Raw genomic sequence first — 13,912 nt, 5'->3', positions numbered from 1 at the left:
ACCAGCAGTTAATCTGAAGGAATGAAGAAGAAATCAATTTTTACCATGAAGCACTCCAACTCTAGCCCTGCCATGTAACTTAAAATTCTCCAAACAGAAGTAAATTCACAGTGACAAAAAAAATCCACATCCCTCAGTATTGGGCTTACGGCCTTCAATTTTGCATATTTTGCTACTCAATCAGGGAAGTGGATTTTAAAATAACTTCTATGTTCCTGGCACCTCCAGACATGTGTGGGGATACGGAAGATACATAGGATCTGTTTAGTATCTCTGAGGACTTTGTAGTTAATAAATGAGAACAACTAATTCAGTGGAAGTAACTGGAAACAAAACACGTCACTCTTTCAATCAGTAAATACTGAGCACCTGCCAGACACTGCTCTGGGAATGCAGCTATAAAGAAAACCAATGCCTGCTCTCAGGGGGCTTGTGCTCTACTGGAGAAATAAGTAGGTACATAGTATGTGGAACAATAAGGAGATAGCTTAGGAAAACAGCAAAGCAGGGTAGAAAGTGTCGGGAAGGGTTACAATTTTAGAACAGGTGACCAGAAGGATTCTTACTAAGAAAGTGACATTTGAGTAAAAACATGAAAGATGCAAGTACTGGAGTTGCATGGTCCAAGCTGACTTAAGTACTTAGCGGAGGGGATAGTCAGTGAGTAGCCAGAGGAAATTAATGCAGGGGGTGAAGTCAAATCTAAACCTTGGAAAGTTGAAAAAGCTTGATCTAATTAGAAGAAGGGATGAAAGGGACAAAATTGGTATACTGAAATTCGGTAATCGGTACACTGCTGTGAACGTGTTCTCTGAGCTGGGTCCTGTATGTTACACACTTTAAAGAAAACCAATCCTACTGCCTAGCATCCCCTTTAGGCAGACATATCAGCATCGAGACATTTACCAGGAATGTCCAAGGGTCTGGAACTTGCAGGCAGCGCGGATGCGGGAGTGTTCCTTGCTCTAGCAGTGTTCTCTAGAGAGGTGGCGGGGGTGGAAGAGCAGGTGCTCTGCCCTCAGCTAGGAGCCAGGGGTTCAAGCCTTGCCTGGCTACTTCCTAATCTTGTGACTGGATAGGCTACTTAATTCCCTGAGCCTCAGTTTCCTTATCTCTAAATTGGGAATGCTACATTTTTTTTTTTAAACAGGGCTGTCATAAGGTACATATAAAGCATTCAGAAGGTCATACCCATTATTATCATTATCAGGATATCACATAATGCTGTGAAATAAAATGACGGGCACCCTGTGGTTGCTGTGGGATCTTGTCATAAGTCCGAGGGGTACCAATAGCAGTGAAGCTCAGATTTAACTGTGGAGCTCTCTGCATGTGGTAGATGACTAAATGGGGGACACAGAGAGGTTAAGTGATGTGTCCCTGTCATGAGGTGGGAGTGTGGTTGGATCTCATCCTCTGACCTGCGCCTACAAGAGCACATCAAGGGCCTGAGGGCTGCCGCTGGGACAGGGGAGTTGGGAAGAGGCAGAGAGGGTGGTGTAGGACTAAAGCAGACATCAGCCAAGGGGCCAGGAGCTCCTGGAAGCCTTCCTTCCTACAGAAGGTACCTGCTTACTAGCATCATGAATTGCAGATAACCTACCAGTCCTTCCCTGGGAGTGTCACTTAGAACTGGACCTTGGGAGAGTTGGCTCTGAGACTTTTGCCCTCTTTATGGACTATCTCTTCCTTTTTTTAACTGATCTTGACTGCTTACCCATGTGAGTGCTCAAAAGCCGTGTGATAAAAACCTAATGAAACTATGACACTATGAGAGTTTCAGGCATTTAAAACTGGCCTGAATATGACCTGAGGAAGTCAAAACTTAAGTGAGTCAAGAAGGCCAGGAGGCACTTGGAAGGTTGGGGGAAAAAAGCGTGGGGCCAAGGAAGCTGAGTGATTCAGGGCAAATTAAAAGTCTATGATGTGTGATAGAGGCTAGCAGTCTGGGTGATAAGAAGACCAGGACCTAAATACCACATTCATCTTTTGGAGTGTTTAAGATGCTTTGCCACTGGGGCATGCTCATCTCTGAGCTCAGGCCTGGCTCTCAGCATAGAGGACAAATATTTCTGGGGCCTTCTACACTGACCTTTCACATACCATCTAGAGTCTCTTTCTATCATGCTGGTGACCTGGGCCTCTCTTTGCATCCCAAGGTCCAATAGACAGCCATTCAAACCCTTGCTGATTCTTTGATCAAAAGGCAGTTACTAGAACTTCTTAACCCTTAATTTATTTTTTTTAACATTTATTGAACACTTATTATATGCTAGGCACTGTGTTTTACCTGCATCATCTTGTCTTATTGCCATAAAAACTTTATGAAACCTGTACCCTAATTATATTTGTTTTGTAGAGAAGGAAACAGAGCCTAAGAGAGGTTGCACAATATGCCTAGGCCTCACAGTTAGTAAGTAATATGGCCAAAATTGAAACTTAGCCTCTGTCTAACACCAGTGTCTGTGTGCTTGAACACAATGCTAAAGAGCCTCACATCTACCATCACTTAAGTTTTGACTTCACTGTCTGTAACAGTAAGTTCCTAAGGATAGGAGATGAGAGGTGTTTGGTGACTCAGTCAGTTGAACATCTGACTCTTGATTTTGGCCCAGTGAGTGGTCAGGGAGCAGGGCTGCAAGGGCTTTGAATAAAGGGTTTTAAAACCCTCAGTTACTCTCCATCTCAAATAAGAAAATACATATTATGCTTTCATTCTAATGTTATTAGTATCATACTTAAATTCAAATGGGTATTTCTAACTTTCTTATATCTAATGTTGATTGAGTATCACTAACGGAGTCTATGGACATTCCTGAGAGACTCTGTGGCCAATACCGTTCAAGGTTTCCATGTATGTCATGTCATCCCATCTCCCTCTCAGCCTTCTGGGATGCATTTAGTTATCCTCATTTTTGAGTGAAGATATTGGGGTTCAAAGAGGTTAAGAACTTGCCCAGAGTGACAAAGCTGGTATTCAAACTAAGCCTGGTGTTATTTTATTTTATTTTTTTAAGATTTTACTTATTTATTCATGAGAGAGAGAGAGAGAGAGGCAGAGACACAGGCAGAGGGAGAAGCAGGCTCCATGCAGGGAGCCTGACGTGGGACTCGATCCCAGGACTCCAGGATCCCACCGAGCTGAAGGCAGACGTTCAACTGCTGAGCCCTACCCAGGCGTCCCTAACCCTGGTGTTCTTGGTGAAGTCCCATCATAGACTTTTGGTGTTTTTTGTGGTGTGTGTGTGTGTGTGTGTGTGTGTGTGTATGTATCTGTGTGTAATTCTTTCCCTTCTTACTCACATGCACACTTTATAACTGTGTGTTATAATCCAAGTCCTTTAGAAAGCTCATTTTTGTACTCTCCAATTCTTGTAAGTTAAATAAGGGTTGCTGGTTGTGTCAGGTACTGGAATAAAGATTTTGTAGTTTGCAAAATGTTTGTACCTAGGCCACCCTCATTAGATCCTTGTATCTTCCAGTGAGGTGGGAAAGACATTAATATCTCCATTGCACAGGTCAGAAAACTGAGGGTCAGAGAAACAAAAGTCACACAATTAAGTGTTGTGGTTTGCTCTTGGTCCTCTGAATGTACCCTTTTCCTTTTTATTGTCCTTTATTGACTGCTTTCAGGTGACAAATGGCATCACATGACAATCTTTGGTGCATAGAACTCTGGGGAAAAAAATGGACCCTCTAGCTGTTTCTATTTCTTTTAAGACTTTATTTATTTATTTGAGAGAAAAAGTGAGAGAAAGATAGCAAGAAAGAGCATAAGCACGGGGTGGGGAGAAGGAGAAGCAGGTTCCCCACTAAGTGGGGAACCTGACTTGGCTTGATTCCAGGACCCCAGATCATGGCCTGAGCTGAAGGCAGATGTTTAACTGCCTGAACCATCTGGGTGCCACAACCCTCTGGCTATTTCTATCTTCACGTCCAATCCGACTCATTCCAGAAATGCTGCACATCTCTTGTCTGGGCACTGGATGCTAGAAAATGTCCAGCCCAGCCCTTAGGGAGTGAGTGCTACTCACAGGGGCTGGACACAGTACAGCTAAAGGTGAGAGGATGTGGCCAGTGCCATCCTAGAATTATGTGCAAAATTCTCATTACTCACTCTGTTTAGGGTGGGGTGGAAGGATGAGGAAGGCTTCACTGAGAAGGTGACATCTGAACTGGCTATGGAGGTGGAACAGCATTGCTTCAGGGACAGAAGGGCAGGACAACAGTGACAACAACACAGGGATCACCTGTTAAGCTCTTGCTATGTGCCAGGCCCTGTGTTAAGAATTTTACAAATATTACTTATTTGTTCCTCCCTGTAACCTCATGAAGTATCAACTAGTCTTATTTCCATTTTACAGATGAGGAAGGCTTAGAGAGGATTTGCACCTAAGCAGTCTGATTCCAGCATGTTCTTTTGACCACTACAGCACATGGTCAGGCACTCAAGCTAGAGAACAGAGCTTGAGCAAAGCCTCAGAGATGGGGAAAGTGCCCAGCACACTCAAGGTGCAGGCTGAGAAAAATGAAGGCCTGGGCTTGAAAGGTGGATGGAGCCAGTGTGTGATAGGTATGGAATGTACACCATGATTTTATTTTGCCAGCAAAGTTGGATTGTAGTCATGTGATTCGATTTGATGAGCTCTGTGTTTCTTACAGATAGCTCCAGTGACAGGACAGAGGAGGTACCACAAGCATCCATGCCTACAGGCCCATAAGCCAAAGGAAGCAGGCCAAGGAGGAAGGAGGGGGATGTCCCTGCTGGAGGGTGCAGGCTCCATGCCTCCAGCTCCCTCTAGCTCATTGCAGCCCTATGGAAATCAAGTGCCTTTGTTTCTAGTCACTGTGATTTTTAAAGAAATTGTAAAACCAAAATTTTATTTGAAAAGTCCTGATTTTAAAATGTAGGAAACTAATTCATATTATTTTTAGAAGATTTTCAGGGCTAAACAAATCATGTATGTGGGCTACTAGTTTGCCACCTGTGCTATGGAGGATGGGTTGGAAAGGAGAGTGCTCAGAGGCAAGGAGACCAATGTCAGGAGGACTCTGTAAGAGTCTAAGCAAAAGAAGACCCAAGCAAAGAGGAGGGGTCAGGCCTGAAACACATTTTAAGTCGGTTAACTAGGACTTGGTGACCTTGGACATGGAGGGTAAGAGAGGGAGAAGTCTTGGTTGAGTGGGTAGATGATGGAGCCATTAATTTTGTTTAATTTCTGGACAATTACTTATTAACTACTTACTATATATGCAAGATACTGTGTTAGAAGCTGAGATACAGCAAGGAATAAGACATAGTGCCTTGGTGTGAAGGAGCTCAGAACTTAGAGAGGAGGTCTGTTGGAAGGCAGGCACAGAGAGATTTGAGGGTATGAGGGGGGCACGTCTCCCAGGCTTGCGAAGCAGGGGGTCAGGGAAGGCTCTGCTGATAACGAATACAGGAGCACTGCGTGTGTGAGAGAGATCATAGGTCTGATTTTGGATTTGTTGACCTGAGCCTTTATCTTCAACCCCGCTGTTGCTGTGAACTGGTACACTCCGTAATGCTTTTCATTTTGTGATAGTTAAAAGTCCAGATGGCTTGCTCACTCATATGTCACATTTCTTTCTTGTTCTCCTGTTTTCCCTTTGTCCTCTACTGAAATGGTCAGCATAAGTTGGTACATGGTTGGGAGTCTTCCCCAGGTCCCTTCCCATTAGCTGTTCACCTGAGGCGTTGCAATGTTTGTAAAATTAACCTGGGCTTGTTTTTTGTTTGTTTGTTTGTTTGATTGTTTATTTTTAGCTTACTCTTTGCTATTGTGGTAAATGATTTGCTTTCTTTCAGGTATTATTACTTTATTATTATTACTGTCTGGTGGGTTAATTAAGAGATGTTTTTAGTCACTTCACCTTCTTCCTGAGAGTATCCCATATTCTTTTTTCAAGCCTAGGCAAGGTTTTGCTTCATTCATTCAATAAATCGTTATCAGGCACCGGGAACTGTTCTAGCTGCTTGTGATGCATCTATGAATAAGTATGGACTCCTACTCTCATACAGCCTCAGTATTTAGCAATAATTGATTTCTGTATTGTTCTTTAGGGATATTCACAGATGAGTGGCCCCCTCCCAGCCAGAAGAATATTTCCTGCAGCCTTCACACAAGTGGGGTTGTGTTCTCCATCATGTGAGCCTCTTCATCCTCTTAGCATGGATTGTCCACAGCATAACATCTCCTTACCCTGGCAATTGGAGCTCGGCTGTCCCAACTAGATGTGTTGGGATCCCATAGATGGAATTCCATAGATGGAAGCTCCTCTATATGCCCTGAAAACAATTTTTGTCGTCTTTTTAGAAGATGTTTTGACTTTAAATTTTGTCAATAATCTAACCAGATATACACCTTCTGTCATAAAGTCCTTATAACCTTAAATTCTTTGTCCTCAAGTAAGAGTCCTTTCTGGGGGAAAGTCTCTGGATATGGTCAAAGGGTAACTGGAATCCAAGCTTGTGATGGTTCACTGAATTTGGTGGGGCAAGATACTCAGGGAAGCTTCCCTAGGGAGGTTAGTTCTCACCAGCTTTATGGGAATGAAAGATAACCCTGGGATGAGGAACTTAGAAGCCATTGCAGGGGTCATTTGGGTTCAGTGAATTCTCCACTCAGAGAACATGGATGAAGGGATCTCTTAAAGTCGTAAGCTGCTCCATGAACGTCTAGGAAGCTCCAATTTGGATAGCACCCAAGTGCAGTAGTTCAAAACCACATCACATATCTGGAAAATCTTCACCTTTTTTGGACCATTCTGGATCTTCAGCAGAACTCTTATAGCTTCCATGAACTACAGAAAGGTAAGTAATATAGAGGAAAGAGGAAACTTACAGAAAACAAAAAGTTAAAAAAAAAACCCAAAACCCAAAACCTAAGAAAACTAGGTGCTGTTCTTCAATAGTTCTGTGGCTTTGACCAAACAATTAGGCCTCTCTGAACCTAAATTTTGCCCTTCTGATAATGTAAAAAAAGAGGTTAAAATACAAGGAATGTATGCTCATAAGGTGCCATGTGAATGTAAGTCTTTACTGTTATTATTTTTTTGTTATTATTATTTTAAAATTTTATTTATTTGAGAGAGAGCGAGTGAGAGCACATACCCAAGTAGGAGGGAAGGGCAAAGGGAGAAGGAGAGAGTCAGAGAAGCTCAAGCAGCCTCTGGACTGAGCATGGAGCCCGATGTAGGGTTCCATCTCATGACCCTGAGATCATGATCTGAGCGGAAATCAAGAGTTGGACACTAATCAACCAATCCACCCAGATGCCCCTCTGTTCTTATTATTTTTAGCAAGCCTCCCTTCTGAAGTTTATACTATGAAGGCCTAATCCTCAGAATTGTGCCAAGAGCTCTCCTTCAACAGGCTGAAGACATCCAACAGCCAATGCCTAGTGAGCCAGCCCCTGTTGCATCTATCAGGCAGTCAGCACTGGGCTGAGGAATCTGTACAGCTGTCGCTTTCTACCAGCTAGCACGGAGCTTGCATTTTATTGCTTCTGAGCTAAGATTGGAAATTCCTTGGCAAAAGCTTTACCACCACAGACTTGTTTGTTTCAGTGCACCTAGTTTGCTGAGAGAATCCCATGGGACCAGGAGTTCATTAGGGATGGATCACTAATGCACCTCCTGCTGCCCCTCTGAGTTCTGTGTGACTCTAGCCTGTGGAGCTGACGAGGGTCATATCCTGAGCCATGGGATTAAGACATACAATGAGGGTGAAATGATGCCATGAGCCTGGAATTTTGGGAAATGGGTGTGTCGTGTTGAGAACACTAATGGAGCAGCCCATGGAGATTTAGCCAGAACTAAAGAATCTTTTAAATCTCAAATTCCTGGCAATCACCCAACTCTATATCTGTAGAGTTAGGCAGTCCTATTTGGCTCCATGTTCTCAGATGAAAGATCAGAAGGACAACAATACGAATTGTCAATTACTGTTTTTATCTCAAGAAAAAAAGAGAAGGAAGAGGTCAGAGACAGCTGGTTGGCATCCATTTATACATGTTTTGTATAAGTTTTTAAAACTGGCAAAGTGACCAAAAAATGTTGACACTAGAAGAGACCCTAAAAATCATGAGGAATAGGATCCAGAGAACTTAAGTAAGTTTTCTTAGATGTACACAATTAAGTGATAAAATCAGTACTATGTGCCAGTGCAATGAATGAGGGACACAATATTTAAAAAGATGGCAAATATGCATTATGTGTACAGATATGTAATATAACAAGAGTTTCACCATGGTATTGTTTATGGTGACAAAAAAAATCAAAGCAACACACATATCCATTATGGTAGATGCACATGATGGAATAGTTTGTAGCCATTACAAATAATGAAGTAGATCTTTATTATTGACATGGAAAGCTGAGGGGAGGAGCTAGAGGGACCCTTGTGACTTTCTTTTGTGTGATGATAGCACATGTCAATGCAGCATGTATGCCATCTGGGGTAAAATTTTACATATATATATATATATATGAAAAAATATTTACAATAATTGTCTCAGAGGTGAGGTTTTGGATAATATTAATGTCCTTACATTTTCATGCACTGTAGGAATTTCGTCCAAAGATCATGTATTATTTTTTATAATCTGAAATCAAACAGTAAAAGGACATTCTCCATTTTATCACAGATATCTGTTTGCAGTTTCAGAGGTTTTCAGGATGGTGGGAGTGAATTCCAGAGGTTTGCAGGGAACCATATCTGATTCATTTATAGTTGCTTTCCCCTCAGCGATCGGCAAGTGCTACTTAACACACAATCTAGAAGGAAGGACATCATGGAGCACATGATGCCTTGGATCTTCAAACAGAAATTGTTAGTACAAAGGTACATTAAGATATCCCTACAACATTAATAAAACGTCTCTGTTTAAGAGTAAAAATTAGGAAGAACAGAGTGGTTGATTTGAGACTCTGTGGATGTGACCACCCTGAACAAACAGGTGGCAGTGATCAGAAATCCCTAACTCTAAAGAAGATGCTTGAGTGTAGCCACATGTAAGTATAACTAAAGCAAAAATATAACAAGCAAAATGAAACTGAATTAGTCGCATTGGATAGCACTGTAATTTGCCTGAAGGCATCGTGAGCTAACGAAGGCTGAAAACTCAGTATAGGGTTGGAAAAGGAGCTTTGCGTATTTGTCAGCATTTACCAAGCCTGCTAGGGAAGAACAGTTGTGAATCCCATGGCCACAGGCTCTGCCGGGTTCCAGAGCCTTGAGAGACCTTCCTACATACCACCCACAAAGAGTAGCGTGGACCTGGCATCCGTGTGTTTAGAATGGCAAAAGCCATCTTGTGTGTGTACATGTGCACACTCGTGTGCGAGTCTTAGGGATTTGAAAGATGTCTGTTTAGTCCTGTAAGACTTGAAAATATTCAGTCAATTATCCTAAAATTTAACTGGAGAGGATACTCCATTTTCCAGTGAGGCTGAATAATGGAGTCACTTTACTTAGCGTTTGTTTGCTTCCACCAAGAAAAAATTCATGTCCTTGAAAGTGTTAACTTGGTCTCAAGATCATTTCTAGAGTGTCACTATGTCTTGTATGCCCTGCTGACCACACAGTCCCAGTAGAGCCCTAGGCTGGGCTGTCTTGCCTTGTGCCCCCTTCCCTGGCAATTTTCCTCAGGCAAATGTAAAGCTATGTGCTAACTGCTTTCTCACATCTGTGGAAGCTTAGCCTTGGGGTGCTCTGATTAGCATCCGAACTGGAGGGGAAAACCTTGAAGGAGGACAGGAGATTCTTTGATTTGGGGATCTGACACTTCATTAATTAAATGTACTAGGTTTTAATGGAATAACTGCTATGTAACCAGCCTCTACTTACTGGACATACTCCCACTACTGCACGCAAAGGGTGGGATAGTCACTCTTTAATTACTTACAAATATCCAGTGCTTTACCTGAAATGGTCTGTTAAGCAGTAGTAATAATACATTCAGTAACATGAGGGGCAAAGTGATGAAGGCAACATACCTTTAATATTCACCTTCTGGTACTGCTATTGCCATCAGCTGGAGAAAGAACTTTCCACTTTCTGTTTTGATCATCACTTATTTGTCTGCTAGTTAGTCTTCTCTGGCTTTGAAGCTGCAGGGATACGGATATGGCTCAGGAGTTCTGTTCTTTCAGTCATTTCCAACATCCATACACATCCCAGCTGCCCATAGAATTTAAAGACAGTAATTAGTAGCAATCTGGTAACTGTCCAAGGTGGCAGGGTTGGCTCCTTTCCCCTGCCAAGTTCAGATGTCTTCGACAGCCCTTCCTCTTCTACAGCATCACACCGCTGGGTTGGCGAGATTTTCCACTTGGCTGGAAGTGCCAGGCCGAGGGCCCACATTCTTGGAACGCTCTTGGAGTTTCATGAATTTTATCTTTCAAAAGCAGTTTCGGGACAAGCTCACTGAAACAAGAAAGGGGGAGCCTAAGAGGGTTTTAGAACCTTCCCATTTTGTGGGATTATATCAGAATGACATGTTACTGAGAAGGATCTGAGAAAGGAAACAATCCAGGCGGGAAGAAAGTTCTCTCTGAAGAAGAACTAAGGACAGAAGTGTGGCAGGAAGGAAAAAGAGAAGAAATTTCTGGTAAATTCTCAAGTTTCAAGTAGGAGTAGCAAAGAACAAACACTCATTTGATTTTGGAAGACACTATATATCTTTCTCTTGACTTAGTTACCTCTCAAGTAGTGTTTGCTAATATTAACACTGACATCCCCGGCATGTAAAATGGCTTTGGGGTACGTTGCTGAGATTCCTTTTGGCTAAGTGCGTTTGAGCAAAAACATGCTTAAGTTTTTAGCAGTTTTCTTTTCTGGGAGCCATAAGGGGCCAGACCTACCTTTGGAGATCTCTCCTTGTATCTCGTCATTAAAAGCCCTTGATTCATACATTCATTAAAAGTGCTTACGCCAGTTCAGACTTGAAAATCTGCCCCAAATGGCATTGTGCCCAAAGTTGATTCTCATTGCTTCAGAAGGAGGGAAAGATATTCTTGTACTTGAGGGTAATGCAGTGGCACTGGGCAAGAGGGGACATTCCTTCCCAAGAATATATGACTTTACTGAGGTCAAATGAAACTTTGGCCAGTTCTTTACCCATGCAGAAAATGAAAGGGTCTAACCTACCCTCCAGATGAGGGGCACAGAGCAGAAAGGCAGATTACCCCAAAGTGTTTGAAAAAGATCTGTGCAGATAGCAGAGAGTTGCATTCTCTGGTCCCAGGTGTTTTTAGACTCCTGACCTCTTTCTATCCACAGTCTTAAGCTCATGGCTGTGGAAAGAATCAGACTGAACATGTTAATCACATCCAGAGGCATAGTAAGCTGGAGCTTCAGCCAGAACAGATCTGATTTCCTTCCCCGACTTGATAACTTTGTTTTATAAACTAAATTCAGTGAGATTTCAAGGGTTAATCATGAACTTTTAGAGATCCTGGTCTGGCATTTATCTTTTAACAATATTTACACAACTTAGCTTTATATGACACCACTGTGTGTGTGTGTGTGTGTGTGTGTGTGTGTGTGTGTTTTAAGAGCTTAAAGCATTTAAGATTTTTCTCTCCAAACACTAAACATCTGCAAAAGTGTACAGGCAGGTGAGATTCATTAGGCCTATTTGGAAGGCTAGGACAGGCTCACTTTACAGTTGAAATACAGGAGGACAGCTCACTTGGTCACCCGGCTGCCAGGCAGTGTGGGAGAGGAAAAGTAGAACCCCTGTCTCTAGGACACCCCCACCCCACCCCAGTGCACTGTCTCTCCCTTTTCAAACCCAGTGTGGGCATCCAGAAGGTCCAAATGACTCCTCTACCAAAATACCTTAAGAGAAGTTTCTGCCTTTCTCCTTTGTTAACCTGAGAGGGAAGCAAGGGAGAGAGTGCTTCCTCTCCAATGTTTCCTGGCTCCAGATTTCTCTATAAAGAATACAACCAGACCACATACTCCTCAGCATCCCAGCACTCCACTCCCCTGTCCCCAGACCGTCTGCTTCATATGCTGCGGGGAGGGAAGGGGACGGGGGGGGGGGGAGGGGTGCAGAGTTTGAAACTGGCCAAGGGCCTTGGAGGTGAAGGCTGGCAGGTTGCAGCTCCAAGAGGATGTGCTGGTCATTCTGCCGTGACAACCCGAGAGGATTCTTGGGCCTCACCATCCTCCCCTCCCGGAGGGTTAGGCTGCTCAGAGATCACAGGGCCTCTTAACCCACTCCTGGGAGTGGCTTTTCTCAAACAGGCACGTTTATTATCAAATGAGTGATGGGGGAGGGGGAGGGGATGAAAGATATGAGAAACTGATGCAATCTTGTGTCACATCACCAGTTTTTTTCTTTTTAAAGATTTTATTTAATTATTCATGAGAGACACACAGAGAGAGGCAGAGACACAGGCAGAGGGAGAAGCAGGTTCCATGTGGGAAGCCCTATGTGAGACTCAATCCTGGGACTCCAGGATCACGCCCTGGGCCAAAGGCAAACTCTCAACTGCTAAGCCACCTAGGCATCCCACATCACCAGATTGATTGATTGATTGATATTTTATATATTTTTTTCACATCACCAGTTTTTTTTAAATTAATTAATTAATTAATTAATTTGTTTATTTATTTATGATAGAGAGAGAGAGAGAGAGAGGCAGAGACACAGGAGGAGGGAGAAGCAGGTTCCATGCTGGGAGCCCAATGTGGGACTGGATCCTGGGACTCCAGGATCGTGCCCTGGGCCAAAGGCAGGCGCTAAACTGCTGAGCCACCCAGGGATCCCCCTCACATCACCAGTTTTTTTTTTTTTTAATTTTTATTTATTTATGATAGTCACAGAGAGAGAGAGAGAGAGAGGCAGAGACATAGGCAGAGGGAGAAGCAGGCTCCATGCACCGGGAGCCCGACGTGGGATTCGATCCCGGGTCTCCAGGATCCCGCCCTGGGCCAAAGGCAGGCGCTAAACCACTGCGCCACCCAGGGATCCCTCATCACCAGTTTTTAATGAAAAACCTACACTGTCTCAGCCTTCCAGGGACAGACTTCAGTTCTCAGGGACTTGGGAAGATACAGGAGCAAATCAGTGTGTGTGTGTGTGGTGTTTTCTCCAGCACACACTTCAGAAAATATTCTCTTCTTTCCTCTTTAAAATATTTTCCCTAAAAACTGAAGAAATGTAGGCTCATTGAAAAAGATTTGGAAAATACAGATATGTGACCCAGAAGAAACTGAAATTCACCTGTAATTTTGCCATCTAATTTTATCAAAATTTTGGTAAATAGCCTCAGTCCATCCCCTATTCTTTTATGGAGGAGAAATTCCAGGAGGACGGGGATCGTGCGCTTACCTCTGGGACCTAATGCTTTGAGCAGTGCCTCATGCGTGGCATTGTGCAGATGTATTGGTTGAATAAATGCGTAACTGTAAAAAGAATATTTGAATTAAAATAGGTTGTCACAATGCAGCAGAGAACAGAAATAGAGTTGCCTGGATGTGGCCGACTTGGATCCAAGCTGCCTCTGCTAATTCACGGTGTCTCCTTAGATATGTCATATCCCCTCTCTGGGCCTAAGTTTCTCCTTCAGTAAAATCATCATAGTTAACACTTATTGAGCCCTTCTGGGTGCTGAGCATTATTATAAGCTCTCTTTATGTATTTCTAACCACAGCTCTGTGAGATAGGTATGTTCTGCCCCCATTTGACGCACAAGGAAACAGGCCTGGGGAGGTCGATTTGCCCGCAGCCACACAACTAGTGAGTGGAAAGCAGGGCTTGAACTCAGGCATCTGAGCTCTTGTCTCCTGGGAATGCCTTGGCTGTAGGATTAGGTGACTCCCAGGGCCCCTCCCAGTGGAGCCCAAGTATGGAACAAGGTCCAGATGATTATTACA

General features: G+C 43.2%; 1 long non-coding RNA gene across 1 annotated transcript in view; it reads right to left on the bottom strand.

Moving 5' to 3' along the window:
* Nucleotides 1–13,912, bottom strand: part of LOC140617460 (uncharacterized) — a 62,648-nt gene that overhangs the window by 40,433 nt on the left and 8,303 nt on the right. Inside the window, exons 2-3 of the long non-coding RNA XR_012017691.1 lie at nt 13,368–13,441; nt 10,021–10,450 (exon numbers count right to left, since the gene is read on the bottom strand). This is a non-coding gene — a long non-coding RNA (uncharacterized lncRNA). The remainder of the gene's footprint in view (nt 1–10,020; nt 10,451–13,367; nt 13,442–13,912) is intronic.

Source organism: Canis lupus, chromosome 25, assembly GCF_048164855.1.
Source record: "Canis lupus baileyi chromosome 25, mCanLup2.hap1, whole genome shotgun sequence".
Lineage (NCBI taxonomy): Eukaryota > Metazoa > Chordata > Mammalia > Carnivora > Canidae > Canis > Canis lupus.
This window is presented reverse-complemented; position numbering and strand designations above follow the sequence as displayed.